The 27,379-nt window shown below is 41.7% G+C and overlaps 1 pseudogene; it reads left to right on the top strand.

Moving 5' to 3' along the window:
* The first annotated feature begins 653 nt into the window (after positions 1-653).
* Positions 654-26,895, top strand: LOC129830453 (uncharacterized; annotated as a pseudogene).
* The last annotated feature ends 484 nt before the right edge of the window (positions 26,896-27,379 follow it).

The following is a 27,379-nucleotide window of genomic DNA, read 5'->3' as shown; positions in this document are numbered from 1 at the left end:
CTGTTGCTGTACATTTAAATAGTGCTGAACAAATAGTTATATTGACTACGTTCGTCCTAGCTCACTCATTAATGTCTTAATCGGAATTACGGATTGCCTCTTATCCGCTTGTCGTCCCCTTATGCCATAGTTTTTACATCTCAATTGTCATTAGAAACCACATTTGTTTAATTGTTTAAGCAAGTCAGTCATATCAGCTATGTTTTTAAAAGGCAGTAAATGAGGCTGAAATGAACTGTTTCAATGGCCAGACAAGGGTCCGCTGAAAGCCAGGTGTAACGGTGGTAAGGTGTTTCTGTTGTAAGGGACTGCTTTTGGGACTCTTCTTTTGGAACATCTTTGTGTAGGCCCTAATAGTTTGTGGGCATCATTTGTTACCGTTATAGTGCAATTCATGTGTTGTGTAGTGGCTTTGCTGGCATGCATCCCCAATTGTTTCGGTTTGTTTGCCCCACCAAGATTTACATGCTAAAATAGCAACTGGTGTTTTACATTTATATGGAATTGTGGTGTGTGGGGTTAGTTGGTGATGCCATTTTTTTTATTTTGCCGTCCTTTTAATAAAAAATGTAACGATTACACACTACCGCACAGTAGGTGGCGGCATGCACAAATAAATGTGGGAACGTCATTATACCAAAGAAGAAGACGAAACTCCGCCCGTCTTCTCTTTCAGTTCTTAAAACCTGAAACACCCCTATCAGTTGCCATTTTACTTTGACAAGGCTTGAATAGATTTCTACCTGTCAAAGCAGTATTTGATGAGGAGGCGTGAGTGCAGTTCCCTTTAATATTTTTAAACAAAGTCTACCTGTTCGAATTTGATCGGAGTTATCGGCGCAAGGGAGCAGCGGTTTGCACAAGAAGGTAACGTTACACAAACTATGATATGGGGGGGAAAGGATAGCAAGCCATGATAGCATAGGTGTTTAAATAGCTAACGTTAGCTGGCTTTGACGAACGTTACCAGCCGGTTTGTCAATACGGCATTGTGTTCTCTTGTTCCTCGAGTCAGGAATGTAAGGCTTTTTGGGGGGTCTGGCCTCAAACGTAACGGCTAACTAGCTAGCTAACTTTAGCTACGTCGACTCGTGTTTCAAATGCCCTGCCTCTTCTCTGGCCAGCCGAACAATGCTACTAACCGGCTATCCACTTTGTTTGTAGCTAATGTTTATTACTTTTTTCCCCCGCTGTTGGGAGTACCCGTTAGCTAACTACTCAAATAATCGAATGAGTAATGGGGCATCTACTTATCTAACTAACTAATGTGACTGAATTCACGTCTGTTTACTCTCTATATCGCAAAAATGTTTATAGGCTAGTGCGTAGTGGCAAGGCCGGCTCTACACTCTTTTTTGTTGTTGTTGATGCCCCTAATGTAACTACCCGAGGTGGAACAAAACACAACCATGATTTTTAACTTGTCTCCCATTTTATGAAATGGTTGGCTGTTTAAAAATATTTTACTGCAAAAGTGGGTAAATTGATAGGTATTGTGACACACACAACCTAAACTCAAAGTGCAGAATAATTCCGGGACACAAGCTTCTCACTCCGCTTTGATACGAAGTGATTTTAGTAGCAGGTTAGAATAGTATTTTCGATAACCCTTTTATAACCATAACCTCAGTCTCCTAACATGCTACGTCAATTTTAATAACCTGCTGCGAAAAAGTCAACTCGGTAGTTATCAAAGTGGCGTGAAAAGTGTTTCCCGAATAATGCCTAGCTGGAGGGGGATGGGACAACTCGTGTAGCCTAGGCAGTCGATAGTGGCCGCTAGATCTGCACTATTGTCTTGGATTGAAGTGCATTCCCGGTAATTCACGTGTACCATGGGCGGCTCATACATAAATAAAGCATTACCCGTCCAGGCTGCAAAGGCATAGCGTTTATGGCGAGCCGCTAGGGGGGACTTGAAAAATATGTACTGTCGTAGTAAAACAAATGCAGTGTAGTTTCCCTTTTAAGGAAACACTATTTTCCACCAGCATTTTCAGACATTTTCGGACAATGTAGGAAGGTGTCTTAGACCACTGCATCTCTGTGCTTGAAGCATCACTACAGACACCCCGGTTTGAAACCAGGCTGTATCACAACCAGCTATGATTGGGAGTCCCATAGGGCGGCGACCAGTGTTGTCCGGGTTTGGCCAGTGTAGGCCGGCATAATAAATAAGAATTTGTTCTTAAATAAATCAGGCAAGGGTATGGGACGTCGTAAGTGGTCTGATAATGGTGATGGACATTTTTTTTATTAAAGGAAACTTCACCGCAAGACACAATTCGTTTTTTCCTGTCTCCCTACATAAGAGATGAGGGGGTGTTTCAGACATGATGCACTATAGCTCTATTTTTGCTTTTTCGTGACAGGAGAGTAAAACCAATGATGCCGTTTTTAATTGAGCTTGCGATCTGATCAAAAAATGTATGTCATGTTTTGTAGTAATTGTGGCCTTTGTGTTTCGCTGATGGCACAATCACGCAAGTAGATGTCGTTCAGTAGAGCTATGGGACTTGTCTCAACAAGGTTCTTATCTGCCAGGAGATTGCAGGATATCTAGGTTGATGCTTTGTAAAGACTTCACCACAGAGACATTTCCCTGGATGTTAACCTTTCTGGCGCAGGCGTTCCGCTAGCGACCCACCTCGACAACATCCGGTGAAATTGCAGAGCGCCAAATTTAAAATACAGAAATAGTCATAATGAACATTCATAAAAAATACAAGTGTTATACATCGGCTTAAAGATTAACTTCTTGTTAATCCAGTCGCTTTGTCAGATTTCAAAAAGGCTTTATGGCAAAAGCATACCATGCGATTAGCTGAGGACAGCGCCCTGCTTACAAAAGCATACAAACATTTTACAAGTAAAGGAATTACAAAAGTCAGAAATGGCGTTAAAAATGTATCACTTTGAAGATCTTCATATGGTTGCAGTCACAAGAGTCCCAGCTACACAAATGATCATTTTTTTCAATAAAGTCCCTCTTTTATATCCCAAAAACGGTTTTGTTCAGTAATCCACTGGCTCAAAGGCGGTCAAAACATGCAGATGAATGCATCCTAATAGTACCGGTAAAGTTCGTCAATGTCAAACAATGTTTATATTTAATTCCCAGGTTGTCAAACCGCAAAGGATAAACAACGAAGGGTGTGCACTCGGTCACGTGCGCAAACCAGCACTGCATGATTCTACAGTACATTGACAGAGGTCTCATTCTTCTTCATTTTTTTAGAAAAAAAGCCTGAAACAATGTCTAAAGACTGTTGACATCTAGTGGAAGACATGGGATCTGGGTCATAACCCATTAGATACTCTATAGTCATTCAATTGAAAATACCCACATAAAAAAAACTCCCACTTCCTGTATGGATTTTCCTCAGGTTTTTGCCTGCCATATCAGTTCTGTTATACTCAGACATTATTTTAACAGTTTTGGAAACTTTAGTGTTTTCTATCCAAATCTACCAATTTGTATGCATATCCTAGCTTCTGGGCCGAGTGACCGGCAGTTTACTTTGGGCACGCTTCTCATCCAGACGTCGAAATACTGCACCCAAGCCATAAGAAGTTAAGTGTGAAGCATCCGCTTGGTTTTCCAAGAAGATGGCACAAGATTAATTTTGGCTGACGTTCTGCAAATGTGTTCATCAATGAAACATTTGATCTCAATACAGTTTTCTGTTCCGAAAACTACTGTCTTTTATGAACAGGGGACTACGTTTTTTTGTAGACTTCACTTCTTGCCAAGGTTTCCAAAAATGTAGTTGTTTAGGAGTGCATGGTTGAATTGCTTTATTGCACATTTCAGAGTAGGTGGTCCCTTACGGAAATATGTGCGAAAGCGCCAATAAGATCTCGCTAGCTCGTGCTTGGCTCCGCTCCCTCCTTGCTTGTTTGGCCCACTATGACTAATTGCTTCCCATTGGAAACGACCTTGGATTCGTTATAAACCGCTTTGACGGGAGCCATACTTCCCTGTTCCCATCCTGGAAGACATTATTTTCAAAACGGGATGGACTAAGTTTGTTGGTTCACGGGAGCAATGTTACCGTCCAGTCTATTCGCAACTGCTAAATATATTCGGCGATACATCCTGTAGAAGACAAACTCACTTGACAACAGCTCCATCAAGCGCAAGAAGTATGAATGAATGCCCTGACTTCTGCTGAGGCCATATCACCGTAAATGCTGCATGGCCAATGTAAATGTCAGATTGACCATGCGCCCAATATCCAGCAACTTAGCACGGCCGTTAGAGGAGTGGGACAACATTCTTCAGGCCATAATCAACAGCCTGATCAACGAGGGAGATGTCGCGCTGCGTTAGGCAAATGGTCACACCAGATACGGACTGGTTTTCTGATCCACACTCTTACCAACCGATCCATATCTGTATTCCCAGTCATGAAATCCACAGATTAGTGCCTAATGAGTTGATTTCAATGGACTTATTTAATTTTTTAATGAACTCCCAACTCAGTAAAATCTTATTGTTTCATGTTTGTTTTTGGTTCAGTGTACATTACACAAGCGGATTGTTTGACCACATCAATTTGGGGTTATTACACATCCTTTTTACCACATTGGTGACGTTAGTATAAATGTTTAGTCAACACGATCAATTGCTTAAAACAGATCCATATATTTTGGTTTTGTACTGTTCATTTTGTCATGCGCTGGGGGTCGCAGTCTTGTCACTTAAATAGCAGCCAGCCATTGTCACTGATCAGTGGCATCAGACAACGTGACCGGGAAGATTTAAATTTACCTTCCATTTGAGAACTTTATGAGACCCATATGCTTTAGGGCATAACGCATTAGGGCATCCACCTACACTGCGCAGAATGACAAATCGCCTTTAAATTATGGTAATGCATCTTAACAGAACATGCAGCCAATAAAACACTTTTCAAACATGAACCAAAATGCATTTCTAAACGGCACAGCTGATAGCAGTTTCATGGGACTGGGATAAAAACCTCTTAAACTTAGAGGGGGAAGCTAAAGATGCAATAACTAGGATAGTTGCTAATATGACTGGGATTTTGGCTTTTGGACAATGAAAGAGTTATGAAAATCAAAAGAACAGGAGAGAAATTGTGTAGCGGTGGGTCCAATCAGGAAGTAAATTGAATTAAATTTGCTAATTATATTATTCCTCTCTATACAGAAATAAAATACTTTAACAGAAAGAGTGACTTAGCTACAGAGGAATCGAGGATCATTAGCTTCTTTATACTGTGGGTTGTTTCAAATCACAAACCTGTTTGGTAAGGCTGCAATTTGGGCAGTGCGCGTGGCAGGAAGCCTATCTGAGTTGCGTCTGTCAGTGAAAAGCTTCTAAAATATGTGAACTGTTTCCTGCGTAGAATATAAAATGTTGAGACAAGGGTAGGGGTGTGGCGAGGATCTAGGCGAGTCTCCCTCCAGAATGGCTCCGCTGTCTTTCGCAAATTCTTGTGCGATTTTCCCTTTTTGATCAAATTTAAAATAAATGTCACCAGTAGTAAATATGAACTGTTATTCTCAGTCATTTGGTTACATTAATTTCTGATAATCTATTTATTGTTAATGTACCATTCTGGGTGTGTTTGCAGAGTACGCAACCTGCTACACTGGTGGGAAACAAGTTTTGGTTTATTTCACTAACCGTTTATGAGATTTGTAAATGTTGGAGTGCTCCATGTGAGCAATGAGCATGTTTGTTTTCTCTGTCCTTATAATGGTGGGCGAGCACGTGCGTCTGAGCAAGCGTAAACTGAGCAAGCGTAGAAGTACCTGGCCTGCTGCGCGGAAATGTAGGAAAGTGTTTTAAACATCCATTGCTAATGGTCTATTAACTATAGTTCCTCACAGTAAACTATTTGAGAAATCATTCGAAGAATCACCAATCCTCGGCATGAAAGAGCAATGGAAGTTCTAGGCCTATCACTGCATTGGCCTAATAGACTGAGTTTCATTTCTTTAGCCATCAATGTGTCCATATGGCAGAGGCTGCTCTTGCAGTAACTTTTAGATTCTTCTCATTTTAAGTCAGGTTTTTGATTTAACCAGATGCCACTGATTATGAGAAGCAAAAACCGTATTAAAACTAAACTTTTCCACAAATGTGCATATGAAAATCATTACTGGCACGCAGAGCAGTATAAATGGTAGGGTAAGTTGTAAGCTTTCCCAAACTAAACTCACTTGTAGCCTATTAAGTATTTATAAAATAATTATCTGTTTCCAGGTCAGATTTTGCCTGTAGACTACTTTGAAGCAAGGTAAGACATGCCTCGTAATATGAAATTAAACATTCAGGATTCATTTGTGTTTATAATGTATACTGCCTACAGGTCACATTGTGTAAAGTGCTGGGTTAATTGCGCTGATTGCCTGCACTTGAATGGGAGGCATGATTCAATTAGGTCTAGGCATATTTTGGTTAAACTAAACACAATTCCATGAAATTGTTAACCCTCTGCATGCACAGTGCATTCTCCATCACCTTTTCATCTGGATCTTCACAACTAGCTAACCGCAATCCCGGGTGACAACTCCTGGCTAGCATTTCCATCCTGGCGCAAGCACCAATTAGCCCGAAGCTAGGGCTCCTGGGCTACCACCGAAGCCCACTCCTGGGCAACAATATCCGGACCCCTTCTACTGCCGGTATGGGGCACGGAACCCAGCCGATCCTCTACGACTGGAATAGTCTGCCCGAGGATTCCAACAGGCCCCTCAGGCGCGACGTCCATTGAAGGCCCATTCTGCTAACAGCGGCCTGCTAGCGATCTAGAGCTACTTGGAACCCTACTAATCCACGACTGGTCTATCGACGTCACCGTGCGAGGAGGAAAAAACAGACTTTCCTCCATTGCGACGTCCTCCGAAGGCCCTTCTGCTAGCTTGCTAGAGCCCCGGTCTGCTAGCTTGCTAGAGCCCCGGTCTGCTAACTGTCTGAATCGCCGTGTCCCCAGCCAGCCCAACCACTCACTGGACCCATATGATAACTTGGCTACGCATGCCTCTCTAGTATCAATATGCCTTGTCCGTTACGGTCCTGGTTAGTTATTACGGTCTTATTTCACTGTAGAGCTGCTAGCCCTGCTCAATATTCCTTAACCAACCATGTGGTTCCACCACCTACATAAGCGATGACAGCACCTGGTTTAAACCTCTCTAGAGACTATATCTCTCATTACGCAATGCCTAGGTTTACCTCCAATGTAAAAACGTTCTACCTTACCTTTGTCTGTACACTATGCCTTGAATCTATGCTATCGTGCCCAGAAACCTGCTCCTTTTACTCTGTTCCGAACGTGCTAGACGGCCCGTTCGTATAGCCTTTAGCCGTACCCTTATCCTACTTTTCGTCTGGTGATGTAGAGGTTAATCCAGGCCCTGCAGTGCCTAGCTCCACTCCCCAGGTGCTCACATTTGTTGACTTCTGTAACTGTAAAAGCCTTGGTTTCATGCATGTTAACGTTAGAAGTCTACTCCTTAAGTTTGTTTTACTCACTGCTTTAGCTCAGATACCAAAAACCCTGAAATCTTCATCCCTAGCTATAACATTTTCCGCCAAGATAGAACTGCCAAAGGGGGCGGTGTTGCAATGTACTGCAAAGATGGCCTGTAGAGTTCTGTCTTTACTATCCATGTCTGTACCCAAACAATTCGAGCTTCTACTTCTAAAAATGCACCTTTCCAGAAAAAAGTCTCTCACCGTTGCCGCTTGCTATAGACCACAATCTGCCCCCAGCTGTGCCCTCGACACCATATATTAATTGATTGCCCCCAATCTATCTGAGCTCGTGCTACTAGGTGAACTAAACTGGGACATGCTTAACACCCCGGCCATCCTACAATCTAAACTTGATGCCCTCAATCTCACACAAATTGTCAAAGAACCTACCAGGTACAACCCCAAATCCGTAAACACGGGCTTCCTCATAGATATCATCCTAACTAATTCGCCCTCCAAATACACCTCTGCTGTTTTCAATCAATATCTCAGCGATCACTGCCTCATTGCTTGCATCCGTAATGGGTCTGCAATCAAATGACCACTCATCACTGTCAAAACGCTCCCTAAAACACTTCTGCGAGCAGGCCTTTCTAATCGACCTGGCCATCCTGGAATGACATTGACCTCATCCCGTCAGTAGAGGATGCCTGCTTATTATTTTTTTTTAAATGCCGTCCTCACCATCTTAAATAAGCATGCTCCATTACATTTTTTTTTAACCAGGAATAGATATAGCCCTTGGTTCACTCCAGACCTGTCTGCCCTTGACCAGCACAAAAACATCCTGTGGCGTTCTACATTAGCATCAACTGGCTCCCGTGATATGCAACTTTTCAGGGAAGTTGGGAAGAAATATACACAGGCAGTTAGGAAAGCTAAGGCTAGCTTTTTTTTTTCAAACAAACTTCCATCCTGTAGTACACTCAGTTCTTGGACACTGTAAAGTCCATGGAGAATAAGAGCACCTCCTCCCAGCTGCCCACTTCTCTGAGGCTAGGAAACACTGTTACCACCGATAAATCAACTATAATTGAGAATTTCAATAAGCATTTCTCTACGGCTGGCCATGCTTTCCACCTGGCTACCCCTACCCCGGTCAACTGCCCGGCACCCTCCACATCAACCCGCCCAAGCCCCCACCATTTTTCCTTCACCCAAATCCAGATGGCTGATGTTCTGAAAGAGCTGCAGAATCTGGACCCCTACAAATCAGCTGTGCTAGACAATCTGAACCCTCTCTTTCTAAAATGATCTGCCGAAATTATTGCAAACCCTATTACTAAGCCTGTTCATCCTCTCTTTCGTATCGTCTGAGATTGCCAAAGATTGGAAAGCTGCCGCGGTCATCCCCCTCTTCAAAGGGGGGGGACACTCTTGACCCAAACTGCTACAGACCTATATCTACTCTACCCTGCCTTTTCTACGGTCTTCATAAGCCAAATTAACAGATTACCGACCATTTCAAATACCACCGTACCTTCTCCACTATGCAATGTCGTTTCAAAGCTGGTCATGGGTGCACCTCAGCCACGCTCGAGGTCCTAAACGATATCTTAACCGACATCGATAAGAGACATGACTGTGCAGCTGTATTCATCGACCTGGCCAAGGCTTTCGACTGTCAATCACCACATTCTTATTGGCAGACTCAACAGCCTTGATATTTTTAAATGATTGCCTTGCCTGGTTTACCAACTACTTCTCTGATCGAGTTCAGTGTGTCAAATCGGAGGGTCTGTTGTCCGGACCTCTTGCTGCTTATGGGATTGCCACAGGGTTCAATTCTTGGGCCGACTCTCTTCTCTGTATACATCAATGATGTCATTCTTGCTGCTGGTGAGTCTCTGATCCACCTCTATGCAGTCGACACCATTCTGTATACTTCTGGCCCGTCTTTGGACACTGTTAACCAACCTGCAGATGAGCTTCAACGCCATACAACTCTCCTTCCGTGGCCTCTGACTGCTCTTAAATGCAAGTCAAACTAAATGCATGCTATTCAATCGATCATTGCCCGCACCTGCCCGCCCATCCAATCACTACTTTGGATGGCTCTGACTCAGAATATGTGGACAACTACAAATACCTAGGTGTCTGGTTAGACTGTAAACTCGCCTTCCAGACTCACATTAAGCATCTCCAATCCAAAATTAAATCTAGAATTGGCTTCCTATATTGCAACAAAGCATCCTTCACTCATGCTGCCAAACACACCCTCGTAATACTGACGTTCCTACCGATCCTCGACTTCGGCGACGTCATCTAACATTGCATCCAATTTGTTGAGTAGAGTGTTGGAGGTTGTAACAGTGCCATCCGTTTTGTCACAAGCCCCATACACTACCCATCACTGCGACCTGTACGCTCTCATTGGTTGGCTCTCGCTTCATACTCGTCGCCAAACACACTGGCTCCAGGTCATCTACAAGTCTCTGCTAGGTAAAGCCCCGCCTTCTCAGCTTACTGGTCACCATAGCAGCACCCACTCGTAGCACGTGGTCCAGCAGGTATATCTCACTGGTCAGCCCCAAAGCCAATTCCTCCTTTGGTCGCCTTCCAGTTCTCTGCTGCCATTGACTGGAACGAACTGCAAACATCACTGAGGTTGGAGACTCATATCTCCCTCACTAGCTTTAAGCACCAGCTGTCAGAGCAGCTCATAGCTCACTGCACCTGTACATAGGCTGTTTACAGATGGGCTATCTACCTACCTCATCCCGATACCGCATTTATCTATCTTGCTCCTTTGCATCCCAGTATCTCTACTTGCACATTCATCTTCTGCACGTCTACCATTCCAGTGTTTTAATTGCTATATTGTAATTACTTCACCACCATGGCCTATTTATTGCCTTAACTCCCTTATCTTACCTCATTTGCTCTCACTGTATATAGCCTTTGTTCTTTTTTATACTGTATTATTGACTGTATGTTGTGTTTAGTCCGTGTGTAACTGTGTTGTATGTGTCGAATTGCTATGCTTTATCTTGGCCAGGTCGCAGTTGCATATGAGAACTTGTTCTCAACTAGCCTACCTGGTAAAATAAAGAAACATGTGCTGCTAATTCTCAAGATCTTTCACATTAACCTCTACCGAGCACCTACCCCGGGTCCGGGAGCACCCCCCACCCCCCCCCCCCCACACTGATTAGCATCGCTAGCATAAAGTCACAATTAAATAGTAGCATCTAAATATCATTAAATCACAAGTCCAAGACACCTAATGAAAGATACAGATCCTGTGAATAAAGCCACCATTTCAGATTTTTATAATGTTTTACAGGGAAGACACAATATGTAAATCTATTAGCTAAACACGTTAGCAAAAGACACAATTTTTTTACTCCAACAGTTTTTTTCCTGCGTCAGTAGCTATCACTAATTCGACTAAATAAAAATATATATAGCCACTAACCAAGAAACAAGTTCATAAGATGACAGTCTGATAACATATTTATGGTATAGCATTTTTTTGTTGTTGAAAAATGTGAATTTTTCAGGTATAAATCACAGTTCTACATTGCAGCTGCAATCTGAAATAGTGCTGACGCAGCCAGAACAATTAGAGACCAACGTCATATAACTAATTACTTGTCTTAAAACATTTCAGAAAAAATACAGAGTGTACAGATATTGAAAGCCCAACATCTGGTGAATCCAAACAATATTTCTGATTTATTAAATGTTTTATAGCGAAAACAAAATGTAGCGCTAAATTAGCATAGCCACGCCAGCCAGAACCAGCTGGGCGCCCCCGACCAGTTCACATGCACGACAGATATATGAAATAACATCGTAAATTGGGTCTTACTATTGCTGATCTTTCATCAGAATGTTGATCAAGGTGTCCTTAGTCCTGATGAGTCGTTCAATCCATTCATAATGGCAACTTTCCCTCTTCATTTAGCATATGTACTGGTCGACTGGCCAAAGAAAAAGTCACAGAACGGAACACGGCAAAACTCCCGAAAAAATTCAAATAATCTGATTAAACTATATTGAAAAAACATACATTAAGATGATATGGTCACATGTATCAAACAAACTTCGAGACGGAGTTAGTTTTCATCCGTAACGGCAGCAAAACAGAAGACAATCACACCTACAAATCGCGCGATTCAGAGAACCGGAAGTTGTCGGTCACGCCAAATAAATAGGTCCTATTTCACGTCAGTACAAGATAAACAAAACATTTCTCCTCTGACGTCCTCTTGACACCCAGAGGAAGACGAATGAAGTGTGTTTCGGGTCATAGGTGGCGTGACCAGATATAGGCAGAGCGTTGAAGCGAGCATACACATCTTGCATTCTTCTTCTTGGTCGGGGAAAGTGCTGTCAAATGACTTCTGTTTCACTTAGAGACAAAATTGAAACGGTTTTAGAAACTATAGATTGTTTTCTATCCAATGGTATTAATTATATGCATATAGTAAGAGCAATAATTGAATAAGAGGCAGTTTAATCTGTAGAGGAAATTATGCTAATGCGAAAACAGCGCCCCCTGTATTCTCAAGAAGTTAATGAGATGCTATTGAGCCCACACTACTACACTGTCTAAGCCACGGACTACATACTTTCTGGTAAGTTTTGATTACAATACTGGGCGGGGTGAATATATATTTTGAGACATTATTTTTTGTTAATTTCTCTGGGATATGTGGGGCGGTAACGTCCCACCTGGCCAACATCCAGTGAAAATGCAGAGTGCCAAATTCAAATAAATTACTATAAATATTTACATTTCATGAAATCACGTTCAACATACGAAATTAAAGCTACACTTGTTGTGAATCCAGCCAACGTGTCAGATTTCAAAAATGCTTTACGGCGAAAGCAAACAAGGCTATTATCTGGGGATAGCACCCCAGCTAACAATCACAGACCATCATATTTCAACCCTCCCGGCACGACACAAAACGCAGAAATAAAGATATAATTCATGCCTTACCTTTGACGAGCTTCTGTTGTTGGCACTCCAATATGTCCCATAAACATCACAAATGGTCCTTTTGTTCGATTAATTCCGTCTATATATATATCCAAAATGTCCATTTATTTGGCGCGTTTGATCCAGAAAAACACTGGTTCCAACAAGCTCAACATGACTAAAAAACTGTAAGCTTTGTCCAAACATTTTGTAACACAACTTGAGGTCTTTTTTAACGTAAATAATCGATAAAATTGAAGTCGATCTGTGTTCAATACCAGAGGAAAACAATGTGTAGCATGCTTTCTTGTCACGTGCCTCTAACAGTGCACTTCACTGGAGCCTCATTCTGAACATGGCTACTTCATTTCTCAAAGGAAAAACCTCAACCAATTTCTAAAGACTGACACGATAGGAACTGCAGGAAGGTCCCTTAGAAATCTGGATTCCCAATGAAAACACATTGAAAAGAGTGACATAAAAAATAAAATAAATAAATCTGAATGGTTTGTCCTCGGGGTTCTGCCTGCCAAATAAGTTCTGTTAGTCACAGACATGATTCAAACAGTTTTAGAAGCTTCAGATTTCTATCCTATATTAATATGCATATATTCGCATCTGGGACTGAGTAGGAGGCAGTTTTCTCTGGGCATGCTTTTCATCCAAATGTGAATGCTGCCACCTATCCTAGAGAAGTTAACTGCTAAATAGTAGCCTACAGCAGTGTTTAAATTATTTCTAACTTAACAATTTCTGCTAGGTATTTTTTGCTACCATGTGGGTTTTAGCTTGCTTGAACCTGATGAGTTTTATTTCACCCGTTTTAATTTCGAAAGTTTTCTAACTATGGAGTTTAATCTAACTGCTTAACTATTTAGGAAATGCCACAGGCACTATCTGATGTGTGGAGAGATTTCACTGCAGCTAATGTAGAAGGAAAAGCTGTAAAATACTGTGCCAAATCCTATGTGAAGAGTGCAACAAATATGCAGAATCATCTGGCCAAGTCCATAAAGTTCCCTCTGGGCTCACAACAAGCAACCTCTGACAAAAGTCCCTCTACTATTGGAGGTGAAAATCATGAATCGGACATCTTATTGATAACAACAGCTCATGGTCCTCCTGGAATCAGAAGTTGATTTGACTCAATGGAGGAATGTAGTCAGAGAAATGCTTAAGAATGTCTTGCTCGAGCTGAGTATGCAACTGGTTCACCTCTGATGCTCACAGGCAATGTGTATTGGAAGAGATTTGTGAATGTTCTTCACCCAGCATATACCCATCCAACCAGACATGCTTTATCTACTAATTTGCTGGATGCAGAGTTCAACAGCATTCAAGTGAAGGTCAAGCAAATCATAGAGGAAGCACACTGTATTGCAATCTGATGGGTGGCTGAATGTTTGTGAGCAAGGAATAATTAACTACATCTCCACTCCCTCAACCAGTATTCTACAAGAGCACAGATTCAAGGGGCAACACACACCAGTCTCTACATTGCACGTGAGCTGAAGGCAGTCATCAATGACCTTGGACCACAGAAGGTATTTGTACTGGTAACAGACAATGCTGTGGCCATGAAGGCTGTTTGGTCTAAAGTGGAGGAGTCCTACCCTCACATCACACCCATTGGCTGAGCTGCGCATGCATTGAATTACTCCTCAAGGACATGGCACTGAACACAATAGATACTCTACTCTACAAGAGAGCCAAGGAAATGGTTAGGTATGTGAAGGGTCATCAAGTTATAACAGAAATCTACTTCACCAAGCAAAGTGAGACGAATAAGAGGACCACATTGAAGCTGCCCAGCAACTCCTATTGGGGTGGTGTTGTCATGTTTGACAGTCTTCTGTAGGGGAAGGAGTCTCCAAGACATGATATGGACAGCCCCGTCGAGGATCCTCCTGGATGTATTTTGGGAGAGTGGTAAGCAGCCTGAAACCTATAGCAGTAGCCATTGCACGGATTGAGGGAGACAATGCCATCCTGTCTGATGTTCAGAGTCTGCTTGCAGATGTAAGAGAAGAAATCCATACTGCCCTGCCCACTTCATTGTTGCTCCAAGCAGAGTAAACTGCAGTTCTGAAATGCATCAAAAAGCGTGAAGACTTCTGCCTGAAGCCCATACACGGTGCAGCGTATATGTTGGACCCCAAGTATGCTGGTATGTGCATCCTGTCTGGTGCTGAAATCAACAAGGCCTATGGTTTCATTACTATCGTGTCTCGCCACCTTGGCCTGGATGGGTGCAAGGTTCTTGGCAGTCTGGGGAAATACACTTCTAAGCAAGGGCTTTGGGATGGAGATGCAATTTGGCAGTCGTGCCAACATATCTCATCAGCCACCTGGTGGAAGGGACTTTGTGGATCTGGCTCTTTCCCCTGTTACCTCCATCATCCTCCAAATCCCACCAACATCAGCCGCCTCAGAGCGCAACTGGTCCTTGTTTGGGACACACACACCAAAGCACGCAACAGGCTGACCAATACAAGGGTTGAAAAATTGGTGGGCATCTGGGCGAATTTGAGGATTTTTGAGCCTGACAAAGAGCCATCCTCAACCAGGTTGGAAAGTGGTGGACATTGAGGAGGTCCAGGAGAAGACATGGAAGCCTGAGAGGAAGACAAATAAGGCTTTATTTTCTAGACTATGATCTTATGTTGAAAATGTTTTTGGGAAATGTGATGGATCATTCAATAATCCCTTTTGTTCTTCAGTGAAATCATCCCATATGAAGTCAAATCATTTAATTAAAAGTTCATTTCGGTACTAAATTGTTTTTATTTCTATTGGAAGGATTTAATCATTTGCAATTGTCTACTTATGATAAGGTAAAAGTTGTTTGTATCCATATTATATGGTAAATATATCCAATGCAAAAAACATCTACATTTAAATGGTTTTAATATTAATTAGCATTTATGTTAATTCCCACAAAGTTTCCACCTCTGAATATTCCCACAAAATGTGCAACCCTAGTTATTGCCATGCTGAAAGGGGAATTTGTCTCCCAGTTTCTGTTAGAAATCAGGCTGAACCAGGTTTTCCTCTTGGATTTTGCCTGTGGTTAGCGCTATTCAGTTTTATTTTTAGCCAATGATGCTCATACACATAACATGATGCAGCCATGACCATGGAAGTTGTGAAGTGGTACTCAGTGACGTGTTGGATTTGCCCCAAACGTAACATTTTGTATTCAGGACTTGTAGTTCATTTCTTGCAGTTTTACTTTAGTGCCAGATTGCAAACGGGGTGCATGTTTTGGAATGTTTTTATTCTGTAAAGGCTTCCTTTCCACCTGTTCATTTAGGTTAGTATTGTAGAGTAACTACAATGTTGATCCGTCCTAATCTCCCCCCCCCCATCACAGCCATTAACCTCTACAGAGTACCTAACCCGGATCCGGGAGCACCCCCCACACCCCCCACACTGATTAGCATCGCTAGCATAGGGTCACAATTAAATAGTAGCATCTAAATATCATTAAATCACAAGTCCAAGACACCCAATGAAAGACACAGATCTTGTGAATAAAACCACCATTTCAGATTTTTTAAATGTTTTACAGGGAAGACACAATATGTAAATCTATTAGCTAAACACGTTAGCAAAATGACACCATTTTCTTACTCCAACAGTTTCTTACTCCATCAGGTGCTATCACCAATTCGGCTAAACTAAGATATTGATAGCCACTAACCAACAAAAAAATTCTTAAGATGACAGTCTGATAACATATTTATGGTATAGCATAGTTTTTTTTTTTTAAATGTGCATTTTTCAGGTATAAATCACAGTTCTACATTGCAGCTGCAATCTGATATAGTGCTGATGCAGCTAGAACAATTACAGAGACCAACGTTATATAACTAATTACTTGTCTTAAAACATTTCAGAAAAAATACACAGCGTACAGACATTGAAAGCCCAACATCTGGTGAATCCAAACAATATTTCAGATTTTTTAAATGTTTTATAGCGAAATTAGCATAACTAGCTAATTAGCATAACCAGGCCAGCCAAAACCAGCTGGACGCGCGCGACCAGTTCACATGCACGACAGATATATGAAATAACATCGTAAATTGGGTCTTACTATTGCTGATCTTTCATCAGAATGTTGATCAAGGTGTCCTTAGTCCTGATGAGTCGTTCAATCCATTCACAATGGCAACTTTCCCTCTTCATTTAGCCTGGGTACTGGTCGACTAGCACGGCTCTGTCCAAAGTTAAAAAACTCACAGAACGGAACACGGCAAAACTCCCGAAAAAATTCTAATAATCTGATTAAACTATATTGAAAAAACATACATTACGGTGATATGGTCACATGTATCAAACAAACTTCGACACGGAGATAGTTTTCATCCGTAACGTCAGCATAACAAAAGTCAATGGCTTCTCTAAACGCGCATCTCAGGAAACCGGAAGTTGTCGGTCACGCTAAAGAAATAGGTCTTATTTCACGTCAGTACAAGATAAACAAAAAATTTCTCCTCTGACGTCTTCCAGACACCCAGAGGAAGAAGAAGGAAGTGTCATTCGGGTCATAGGTCGCGTGACCATATATAGGCAGAGCTTTGAAGCGAGCATACACATCTTGCAATCTTTTTCTGGCTCAGGGAAAGTGCTGTGAAATGACCTGTGTTTGACTCAGAGACTCAATTGGAACGGTTTTAGAAACCATAGCTTGTTTTCTATCCAATGCTATATGGTTATATGCATATAGTAACAGCAATAATTGAATAAGAGGCAGTTTAGTCTGTAGAGGCAATTATGCTAATGCGAAACAGCACCCCCTGTATTCTCAAGAAGTTAAACTAACTTTTTTAAGTCACCATTGTCCTTATGGGGAAATCCCTGAGCGGTTTCCTTTCTCTCCGGCAACTGGGTTTGGAAGGACGCCTGTATCTTTGTTGTGACTGGGTCTATTGATGCACCATCCAAAGTGTAATTAATAACTTTGCCGTGCTCAAAGGGATGTTCAATGTCTGCTTTTATTTTATTTTTACCCATCTACCAATGGGTGTCCTTTGCAAGGCATTGGACAACCTCCCTGGTCTTTGTGGCAAAAATCTGTTTTGAAATGCACTGCTCTGAGGGACTTTAAAAAATAATTGTGTGTGGGGTACAGAGCTGAGGTAGTCATTCAAAAATCTACGTCCATGTGACTTAAGCACAATTTTACTCCTGAACTTATTTAGGCTTCCCATAACCAAGGGCTTGAATACTTATTGACTCAAGATATTTCCGCTTTTTATTAACTTTTAGGAAAACGTAATTCCACTTTGACATGGGGTATTGTATGTAGGCCAGTGATGACCAATCTAAATTGAATCCACTTTAAATTTGGGCTGTAACAACATCTAGAGAGTCGAGCAGTGTGAATACTTTCAGAAGCCACTGTACATCCACTGGTATGTCCAATTTTAATAAAACACATTATTTTGCAATGCAAATGTTTATTTTCTCCCTGTTAACCTTTTATGGCTGCAGTCCCGTTAACGGGATCGATATGACAACAGCTAGTCGAAGTGCAGGGTGCCAAATTCAAAAAACAGAAATCTCATAATTAAAATTCCTCAGACATCTTATATCATTTTAAAGGTAATCTTGTTGTTAATCCCACCACAGTGTCCGATTTCAAATAGGCTTTTCAGCGAAAGCACTACAAACGATTTAGGTCACCACAAAACCACAATAACCACAGCCATTTTTCCCAGCTAAAGATAGCTTTCACAAAAACCAGAATAGAGATCAAATTAATCACTAACCTTTGATTATTTTCATCAGATGACCCTCATAGGACTTCACGTTACACAATACATGCATGTGTTTAATTAAGTTAATATTTATATAAAAAAATCTGAGTTTACATTGAGGCGTTAGATTCACTAGTTGCAAAAACATCAAGTTCATCATAAATATAGATGATAATACAAGTTATACACATGGAATTGTAGATATACCTCTCCTTAATGCAACCGCTTTGTCAGATTTCAAAAAAACTTTACGGAAAAATAAACCATGCAATAATCTGAGACTGAGCTCAGATGAATAGCCAAATTAGCCGCCATGTTGGACTCAACAGAAACCAGAAAATACATGATAAATGTTCCCTTAGATGAATTCATCAGAATGCAGTCCTAGGAATCCCAGGTCCACAATAAATGCTTGATTTGTTCGTTAATGTCCGTTATTTATGTCCAATTAGCTACTTTCGAATTGTTTACCAAACACCCTAACCAAAGTCTCAAAGCACGACCACTATAATGTGACGAAATGTCCAAATGTTCCGTTACAGTCAGTAGAAACATGTCAAACGATGTACTGAATCAATCTTTAGAATGTTGTTAACATACATCTTGAATAACGTTCCAACCGGAAAATTACATTGACTTCAATTGAGAGATGGAACAAACTGCCTCTCACGTGAACGCGTATGTTGAATGCATGGTCACATGGCAGTGATTACTAATTTCTGTCTCCTTCGACCCTCCCCCTCCCCCCCCCCCCCCCTTCACATTAGTCATCAGACTTAGTTCTATTGACTGTTGACATCTAGTGGAAGCCGTAGGAAGTGAAAACCCATCCATATTTCTCTGTATTTTCAATGAGAGAGTGGTTGAAAATATGGCACCCCCAGAAAAAATCCAAACAGGAATTGGAACTTCTCAGGTTTTTGCCTGCCATATGAGTTCTGTTATACTCAGACATAATTCAAACCGTTTTAGAAACTTTAGAGTTTTCTATCCAATACTAATAATAATATGCATATATTAGTAACTGGGACTGAAGAGCATGCCGTTTACTCTGGGCACCTTTCATCCACGCTACTCAATACTGCCCCTGCAGCCGTTAATTTGGTCAGCTATTTATTTATTTATTAGCTTCATGTTTTTTTTATTAGTATTATCGGCCAAAAGCCGGTAGTTGCCGGCTAACGTAAACACTGCTATTGATAACATACTGTGGGACTGAGCCGAGCTATACCAATCCACACCACTCGTCAGTCATTATGGCCTAGTATTGAACAGCTTGCTGTCATGCCGATCCCTCGTCGTGGAGCGCTATCCTCCTATAGATTTTCACTTCATCCCTTTTTAACTAACCTACTTGTTAGTTAAAAACAGCCAAATACCATTGAGCGTCTTATCCGAATGCTAATAAAATTAGCACAATGTTGAATTTCCATGGAGGCTGCTAGCTAGATATGCTAACGAGCACAAAGACAGGCTATCCAGCTGTTATTCGTGTGTGAGCTACTGTATTTTGAGTTCATTTTTAAATCTCCTTCACATTCGCTTGTAAAAATGTACAAAGGTAATGCATGCTTGTCTGACAGAAGAACAGTACTGGCTCTGAAGCTGCATGTGTACACAGTGTCTGGAGTTGCTAGGGCAACGGGCCTGCCTGCTTGGCGCAGAACTCAAGATCAAATGGTGGCAGGTGTACAGAACTCATCCAAAGGGCTTTGACTTCTCAAACACGGCAGAAAGCTTACAAAATATGATGCCCAGTCACCTTATTAATTCAGTAAGTCAGATAGTGGTCGCATTCATTTTTTTTAATGCAGGAAAAAGAGTGCATAAGGAACCAAAAACTGTTGAGATTGAATCTTGAGAATTAACCGATTGTCAGCCAAGTTTAATCTAGAACGATTTTCTCCATTTTCCTCCCTCTGGACTTCTGCTCATCACCACATTTGGTGGTGAGTGGAAGTTCTAAAAAGATGCTTCAGATTTATACCCCCTGTGATGTCTTTTTGTCTGTTGTGGTACTTCGAATCAAATGTTAGCCTACATAATCAGCAACCTGAAATGTCCCATATTCAAGTTTTTGAATGTCAATGATTTACAGAAGTTTTTGTATGGAGTCACTGCACATTTTCTAATTGATTTTACTTTTCTTTCCCACAGGGCTAATCTCGGACGTGAGTATTGCCAATGCTAACACATGGTATATGCCATGAATTGTAAGGAAGCTGCAGAGAAGGTTGTCCTGTCATGGTCGCGATTCAGCTCAGCTGGCCAAACTACTCTACTGGAGACCCTGAAGGCATTCAGTCCTATGTCAGAAGACCTTTTTGACAGTGAAAAGGAACTGGCCACTTTTATTAAAGGACTCAAAGATGAAGGTCACAAGCCTACTGTTCTTAAAAGTAAGGATGTTTATGGTTACAGGTCTTGTACTTCAGTACTCAGGCCTGTCGTAAAGACGCAGAGTACTCTGGACATTGCTGCCTCAAAGGTTAAAAAGACTGGCAGAAAGAAGAGTCGAAAACCCCTGGACAAGAACACTGAAATCAACTATGCTTTGTTAAGTGCAGCAGCGAAAGTTGTCCTGAAGAATCAACCCAAGATTCTTTTGACAAATCTGTCAAAGGAGTCTCTCAAACAGACGGTCCTCTCAAAACCACCAGAATTGGCTGTTGGGCCTGTCCAGATGCAGTCATACATAAAACTGACAAACATAATTGGACCCTCTACAGGCCACACAGCAAGACTGCAGTTCCACACAGGTGTGGTCAGAAGAGGTAACGGTGCCCAACTCTCATCGGCCACCATCTCTAACAGGGACACAAGCACTGCATTTGGAAGGTACCGGAAACTCCGCAAAATCAGTCACTTTGAGGAAAGTGAACTTTGTGCCTTGCCCAGTCAATATCATTGGAGTCCCTGTTCCTGCCACGCTGCACAACGACCGGGTTTTGAAGGAATGCAACAGAATGCCTTGCATGAGGGACCAGAAAAGGAAAACGACTGATGAGGCTGAGGACAAACTCTGTGGAGAGGCCCAGAAATGGGGTCTGGCTGGTCAAAGAGCAGGAAGACCTCTGACTGAGCCAGAGCAACCGGAGGTTCGAGGTGAACGTTGACTCAATCATAGACAAGGAGGTGAGGTAAGCCTAGAAGATCCCTCCGAGGTCACCGGTCAGAGATTCGACCACTTATTGCCTACCCAATGTGAACGGCCGTCAAGAGTCTTAGTCCTTTTGTCCTCCATGTACATGTTTTAAACAGTTTCAGTTACATCTCAAATCGAGACGGTGCTTTGTCTTGGCTGTGCTCAGTTTGGGAGGATTGGGTTTGTTTGGGATACTTTTCTGAGATTGGAGAAGAAAAAATATTTATGTTTAATATATGTTTACATAAGAGGATGCTGGGGGTATTACCTAAACATCCAAAAATCTGGTTTTGTTTTGTCTAACACTGCACATAGTATAGGCCACCCCTTGACTGATACGGGAAGGAATGGATAAGTGTGGTGAGTTGAACCGACAGTGTATATTATTATTTTTTTCTTTTAAACCGTTATGAAATGTAATTTTCTTATCTGTTTTATAAATGATACACACACCTTTGACAATGAAGTCATGTTTAACTATGCAGCATTCACTTGCTAGAATATTACAGCTATTTTATATACATCACATTCTAGTCATGTCGTTACTGTATTTTGGATAATTGGGTCCATTGAAATGGTGTGATTTTTTTATTTAATTTTTTCCCAGATGTGTTATAAAGGTAGTTTTCTTTTTGGATGTGAGAAGTTAAGAGTTCCTATACATCTGTTTTAAAGGATGCATATGAAACATCTGAACAGGGCGAACAAAACAACTCGACAACCACAGCGTAGCCTATTCACAACCAATACTGCTCTACCGAGCAAAAAGGCAGTAACTGGTCAAATAAGATTTTTTTTTTTGTATTTATTTATTTTCTACATGAAGTACATGCGGGCAAGTTTCCTGCCTCTTGTGTTTTGGACAAAGTGAGGGTCATGTTAGCAGTAACTGCGAAACAAGGTAAATAAACGCCACCTTTCTCAGTTCTACACTATGAGCAGTTACTGTCTTTTTCTTGCTTTGTAGGGCAGAATAGTGATTTTATTTCACCTCGTTTTCAAACAAAAAAAGCTGGCTTTTTTTTATGCGCGTTTGCATAGACATTAAAACACAGTTGGCTTTCTGCCAATTGCGCGCGCCAGCACTAGGGGAACAACTCGATTAACTGTTGGCGCAGGACTCGACGCGTGGCACTACAAACATTGCAGCTTTTTAGATCATGAAGCTATCCTATGAAATCATTTTGCAACAATGTGCTGACACTAGCGCAGTAATCAAATTACATGTCACAACGTTTTGGATCATTTACAGATGGCGATAGTGATGACAAGGTGATTTGCATAATATAGACTTACTTATTGCTGAAATGTGCTGATCATAACAGCTGTAATATAACAGTAATTTTGTAATCAAATATGAGACGCCGGGATGGATTGATCAGGGTTATGTTCATTCAACAAATAACCCGTTAGCTGTCCAAATCAATGCCCGTACGTCCAAAAGGCTACTGACTGGGAGTGTACAGTCATAATCTCATATTTAGAAAACATGCCATGGTCTCTGCAATACAAACTCCTAACGAGCCTATTATTCAAGCCATTATTGAGGGTACAGAACAGCACACGAATAAGGCAGAAAAAGAAAGAGGGGCGTTAGCAGCCCATGGGACCACTGGGGACCAGGTGAATAGGTGCATGCATTTTCCACCTCTCAAAACCCTGCTAACAACAAACGTTCCCACAACTTCAGAGGAAGTTCCCTTAAGAGTCTGCCGTTTTTCTTAGGAATGTTCCAGTGAAGTGCAGGGACTGTTTCCAAGAGACCATTCCGTTAATGTCGAGCAGAACTTACGCAGAACGTGGTTACCATGTTCACTGAATATTCTATGTGTTCTAGACACGTTTTCTAAGGGTTGGGAGAATATTCAAATGTCCCACCAAACATACACCGAACATGGCAAACTCTAAAATATGAATGTTCTAGACACGTTTCATTGTAACTTTGCCAGAACATGTGTCAGTTGTCCGGAAGTCGCCTGATGATCCCAAAGAAACGTTCTCCAAAACATTTGTTTCATCATTTACACGTCACCCCATGTTACTGTGGCCGAGCCCATCGAGATTCTGATGTTTTAACCACGGATCCATTAACTCCCAACCTCTTGGTACACGGCATTCCTATCGTCCTGCTACACCACCGTCTCTGTGTCAGTTATGTTAATCTGACTGTTCTCTGATTTCGATGACTTATTTCAGCAATTTTAGGGATTTTTGTGTAGTCTGATGTTGGTGGGGCATATAACCCTGTTTTTTAATGTTATAGTTTTTCTTGAGTATTTTTAACAGAGCTGAGATTTACTTAAGTGCATTCACCCTATTATTTACACCTAGACTGTTTCAGGTCTACACAAATGCCGAGGGTTTGGGTTTGCTTGTGGACAGGGCCTTGCTATACTGGCCCAATAAGGACATGTCCTAGGCATATCCCTTATTGGAGAGTGGTTAGTGTGTTTGTCATTGGTGCTGGTGGCATGGGTTAGAGACGCACACTACTCTCTCATTCTTAGCAATATATGTTAATGTAATTATTTGTCAACAGTTACACCTTACTGATCAAATTAAAATCAGTTGCTCATTGAAAGATGTGACTCTGATTACCTCTTGAGCACAAAGTATCAGTATTAATTCTATATAGCTGAGCATCTCTCCATGGTCTTCTTGAAATGCACTTTGAAGTAAATCTCAGCTCGGACTCAGGGATGGCTAACCCAGGAGATCCCTTCAATCTCCATAGAGTTACGGTAAATCTGCTTTTAGGTTTTTTTTGTACCTCGTGATCTCAAATTTTTCATAAAGTTGGTGGATTTGGTGCCTCTAGCACCTGGTTGTCTAGTGCTTAATTGAAAGGAAAGACCTGCAGACACTAAACCCTCCATGGATTAAAATATGCCTATTAGCAAATGCTTTAATCCAAAGCGATTTAGTCTTGCGTGAATGTATTTTACATACAGGTGGTCCTGGGAATCAAACCCTCAATCCTGGCATTGCAAACGCCATGGCGTACCAATTGAGCTACAGAGGACTGAGTTGACACCCCTGCTCTAGGGCAATTCAGGTGGATGTTAGAGGGACTTTTTACTGAATGTTTGTTTTATATGGATGTGCTTTGCTTTTCGTGTTTTCTTTGTGTGTGTACCGTGTATTCGGGAAGTATTCAGACCATTTTGACTTTTTTCCACATTTTGATAATTTTCAGGCTTATTCTAAAATGAATTAGTGTTTTTCCCTCAATCTACTACACACGGTACCCCATAATGACAGCCCAAAATATTTTTGGGTGTGCAAAGTTTTAAAAAAATAAGACATTTACATAAATATTCAGACCTTTTTACTCAGTTTAACGCACCTTTTTGGAAGTGATTATAGCTTCAAGTCTTCTTGAAAATGACGCTGCAAGCTTCTTACACCTGTATTTGGGGAGTTTTCCCATTTTTCTTCTCAGCAGATCCTCAAGCTCTGTCAGGTTGGAAGGGAAGCATCGCTACACAGCTATTTTCAGGTCTCTCCAGATATATACGATCGGTTTCAAGTCCGGGCTCTGGCTGGACCACTCGAGGATATTGAGACTTGTCCCGAAGCCACTCCTGCGTTGTCTTGGCTGTGTGCTAAGGGTCGTTGTCCTGTTGGAAGGTGAACCTTCACCCCAGTTTGAGGTCTTGAGCACTCTGGAGTAGGTTTTCATCAAGGATATCTCTGTACTCTCTGTTACTCTTTCCCTCAATCTCCCAGTCCCTGCCGCTTAAAAACATCCCCACAGCGTGATGCTGCCACCACCATGCTTCACCATAGGGATGGTGCCAGGTTTCCTCCAGAAGTGAAGGCTTAGCATTCAGGCCAAAGCGTTTCATCAGACCAGAAAATATTGTTTCTCGTGGTCTGAGTCCTTTACGTGCCTTTTGGCAAACTCCAAGTGGGTTTTCATGTGCCTTTTACTGAGTGGCTTCCGTCTGACCACTCTACCATAAAGGCCTGATTGGTGGAGTGCTGCAGAGATTGTTGTACTTTTGGAAGGTTCTCCTATCTCCACAGAGGAGCTCTGTCAGAGTCACCATTGGGTTCTTAGTCACCTCCCCGACTAAGGCCTTTCTCCCCGATTGCTCAGTTTGGCCTGGCAGCCAGCACTAGGAGGAATCTTGGTGGTTCCAAACTTCTTCCATGGAGGCCAATGTGTTCTTGGAGACCTTCAATGCTGCAGAAATGTTTTGATACCATTCCTCAGATCTGTGTCTCGACACAATCCTGTCTCAGAGCTCTACGTGCAATTCCTTTGATCTCATTGGTTTTTGCACTGACATGCACTGTCAACTGTGGAACCTTACAGAGACAGGTGTGCCTTTCCAAATCATGTCCAATCAATTGAATTTACCACAAGGGCTTCCCGAGTGGTGCAGTGCTCTACGGCACTGCATCGCAGTACTAGAGGCGTCACTAGAGATCTGCGTTCGATCCTGGGCTGTGCCGCTACCGGGAGACCCATGATAGGGCGCACAATTGGCTCAACTTCGTCCAGGTTAGGGGAGGGTTTGGCCAGCTGGGATGTCCTTGTCCCATCGCACTCTAGCGACTTGTGGCGGCCGGGCGCATGCGCGCTGACTTCGGTCACCGGCTGTACGGTGTTTCTTCAGACACATTGGTGCTTCTGGGTTAAGCGAGCATGTGTCAAGAAGCAGTGCGGCTTGGCGCAGTTGTTTCGGACCCGTGGCTCTCGACCTTCACCTCTGCCGAGTCCCATCGCTGCAACTTCCGTACGGACAAGACTGTAACTAACTACCAATTTGGATATCACGGAATTGGGGGGGGGGGGGGAGGGGTGAAGTACCAACACTCAAATATATATATAAATGCATTTACCAACAGGTGGACTCCAAGTTGTAGAAACATCTCAAGGATGATCAATGGCAACAGGCTGCACCTGAGCTCAATTTAGCATCTCATAGCAAAGGGTCTGAAAAGCTATGTAATTAAGTTATTTTTGTTTTCTATTTTTAATACATTTGCAAACATTTTAAAAACAATTTTTTTCACTTTGTCATTATGGGGTATTGTGTGTAGATTGAGGGGGATTTTTTTTTATCCTGTTTCTAGAATAAAGCTTTAACGTAACAATGTGGAAAAAGTCAAGAGGTTTGAAAACTTTCATAATGCGCTGTAGATCTCTATAGTAGACTTGTTTATTGATATTTGACAGGTCATTGTAAATAAGAATTTGTTCTTAATTGTTTTACCTGTATAAATAAAGGTGAAATAAAAAATTAATGTAAGATCAAACCTTTTATGATAGTGATGCAGGATTGACATTACAGGCTGAAATACCCCACCAACATTATACCACTATACAGAAAGCCCTAAAATTGTGGCATCAGAGTGCAGAGCAAGCTTCAAACAGGATGCGCACCCCACGGAGCACACGGTAAGATCAGTGATTTTTTTTTTGCTGTTTTGATGTTAAGGTTCTAAAATTGTCATAAATAATGCATTGTGACGTAAATGTGCATACTATGTACTGGTGCATAAAAATAAAGTTTCCCATATTAGGTTTCAATTTTGTAATTGTCATTTTTTTGAAGTAGCTAAAGTGTTTTTGTTTTTTTTCATTTAACGTTTCAGGCAAGTCAGTGAAGAACAAATTCTTATTTACAATGACGAGCTACCCCGGCCAAACCCTAACGACGCTGGGCCATTGGTGCGCCGCCCTATGGGAATCAAATCACGGCCGGTTGTGATACATTTCAGGATCAAACCAGGGTCTGTAGTGACGCCTCTGGCACAGATGCAGTGCATTGGACCGCTGCGCCACAAAACTGACGCTTGCGCAACTTTGTGGCAAGACAGGCTGGGTTGGCTTAGATTTTTGACGACATGTAAACTATTTAGTCTCCAATGTTTATTGAAAACATATTTGCACAATGAGAACTTGTCTCTTAAATACATCATTGAAGTTGTTGGTTAGCTGGCTAGTGAATTTAAGCCATATTTGCATTGACATGTAATCAGTCAAAATGACATGGTATCTAAAACGAGATGAA

This window comes from Salvelinus fontinalis, chromosome 31 (assembly GCF_029448725.1).
Source record: "Salvelinus fontinalis isolate EN_2023a chromosome 31, ASM2944872v1, whole genome shotgun sequence".
Classification (NCBI taxonomy): Eukaryota; Metazoa; Chordata; class Actinopteri; order Salmoniformes; family Salmonidae; genus Salvelinus; species Salvelinus fontinalis.
The sequence above is the reverse complement of the archived record's forward strand: the minus strand, read 5'-3'. Positions and strand labels throughout refer to the sequence as shown.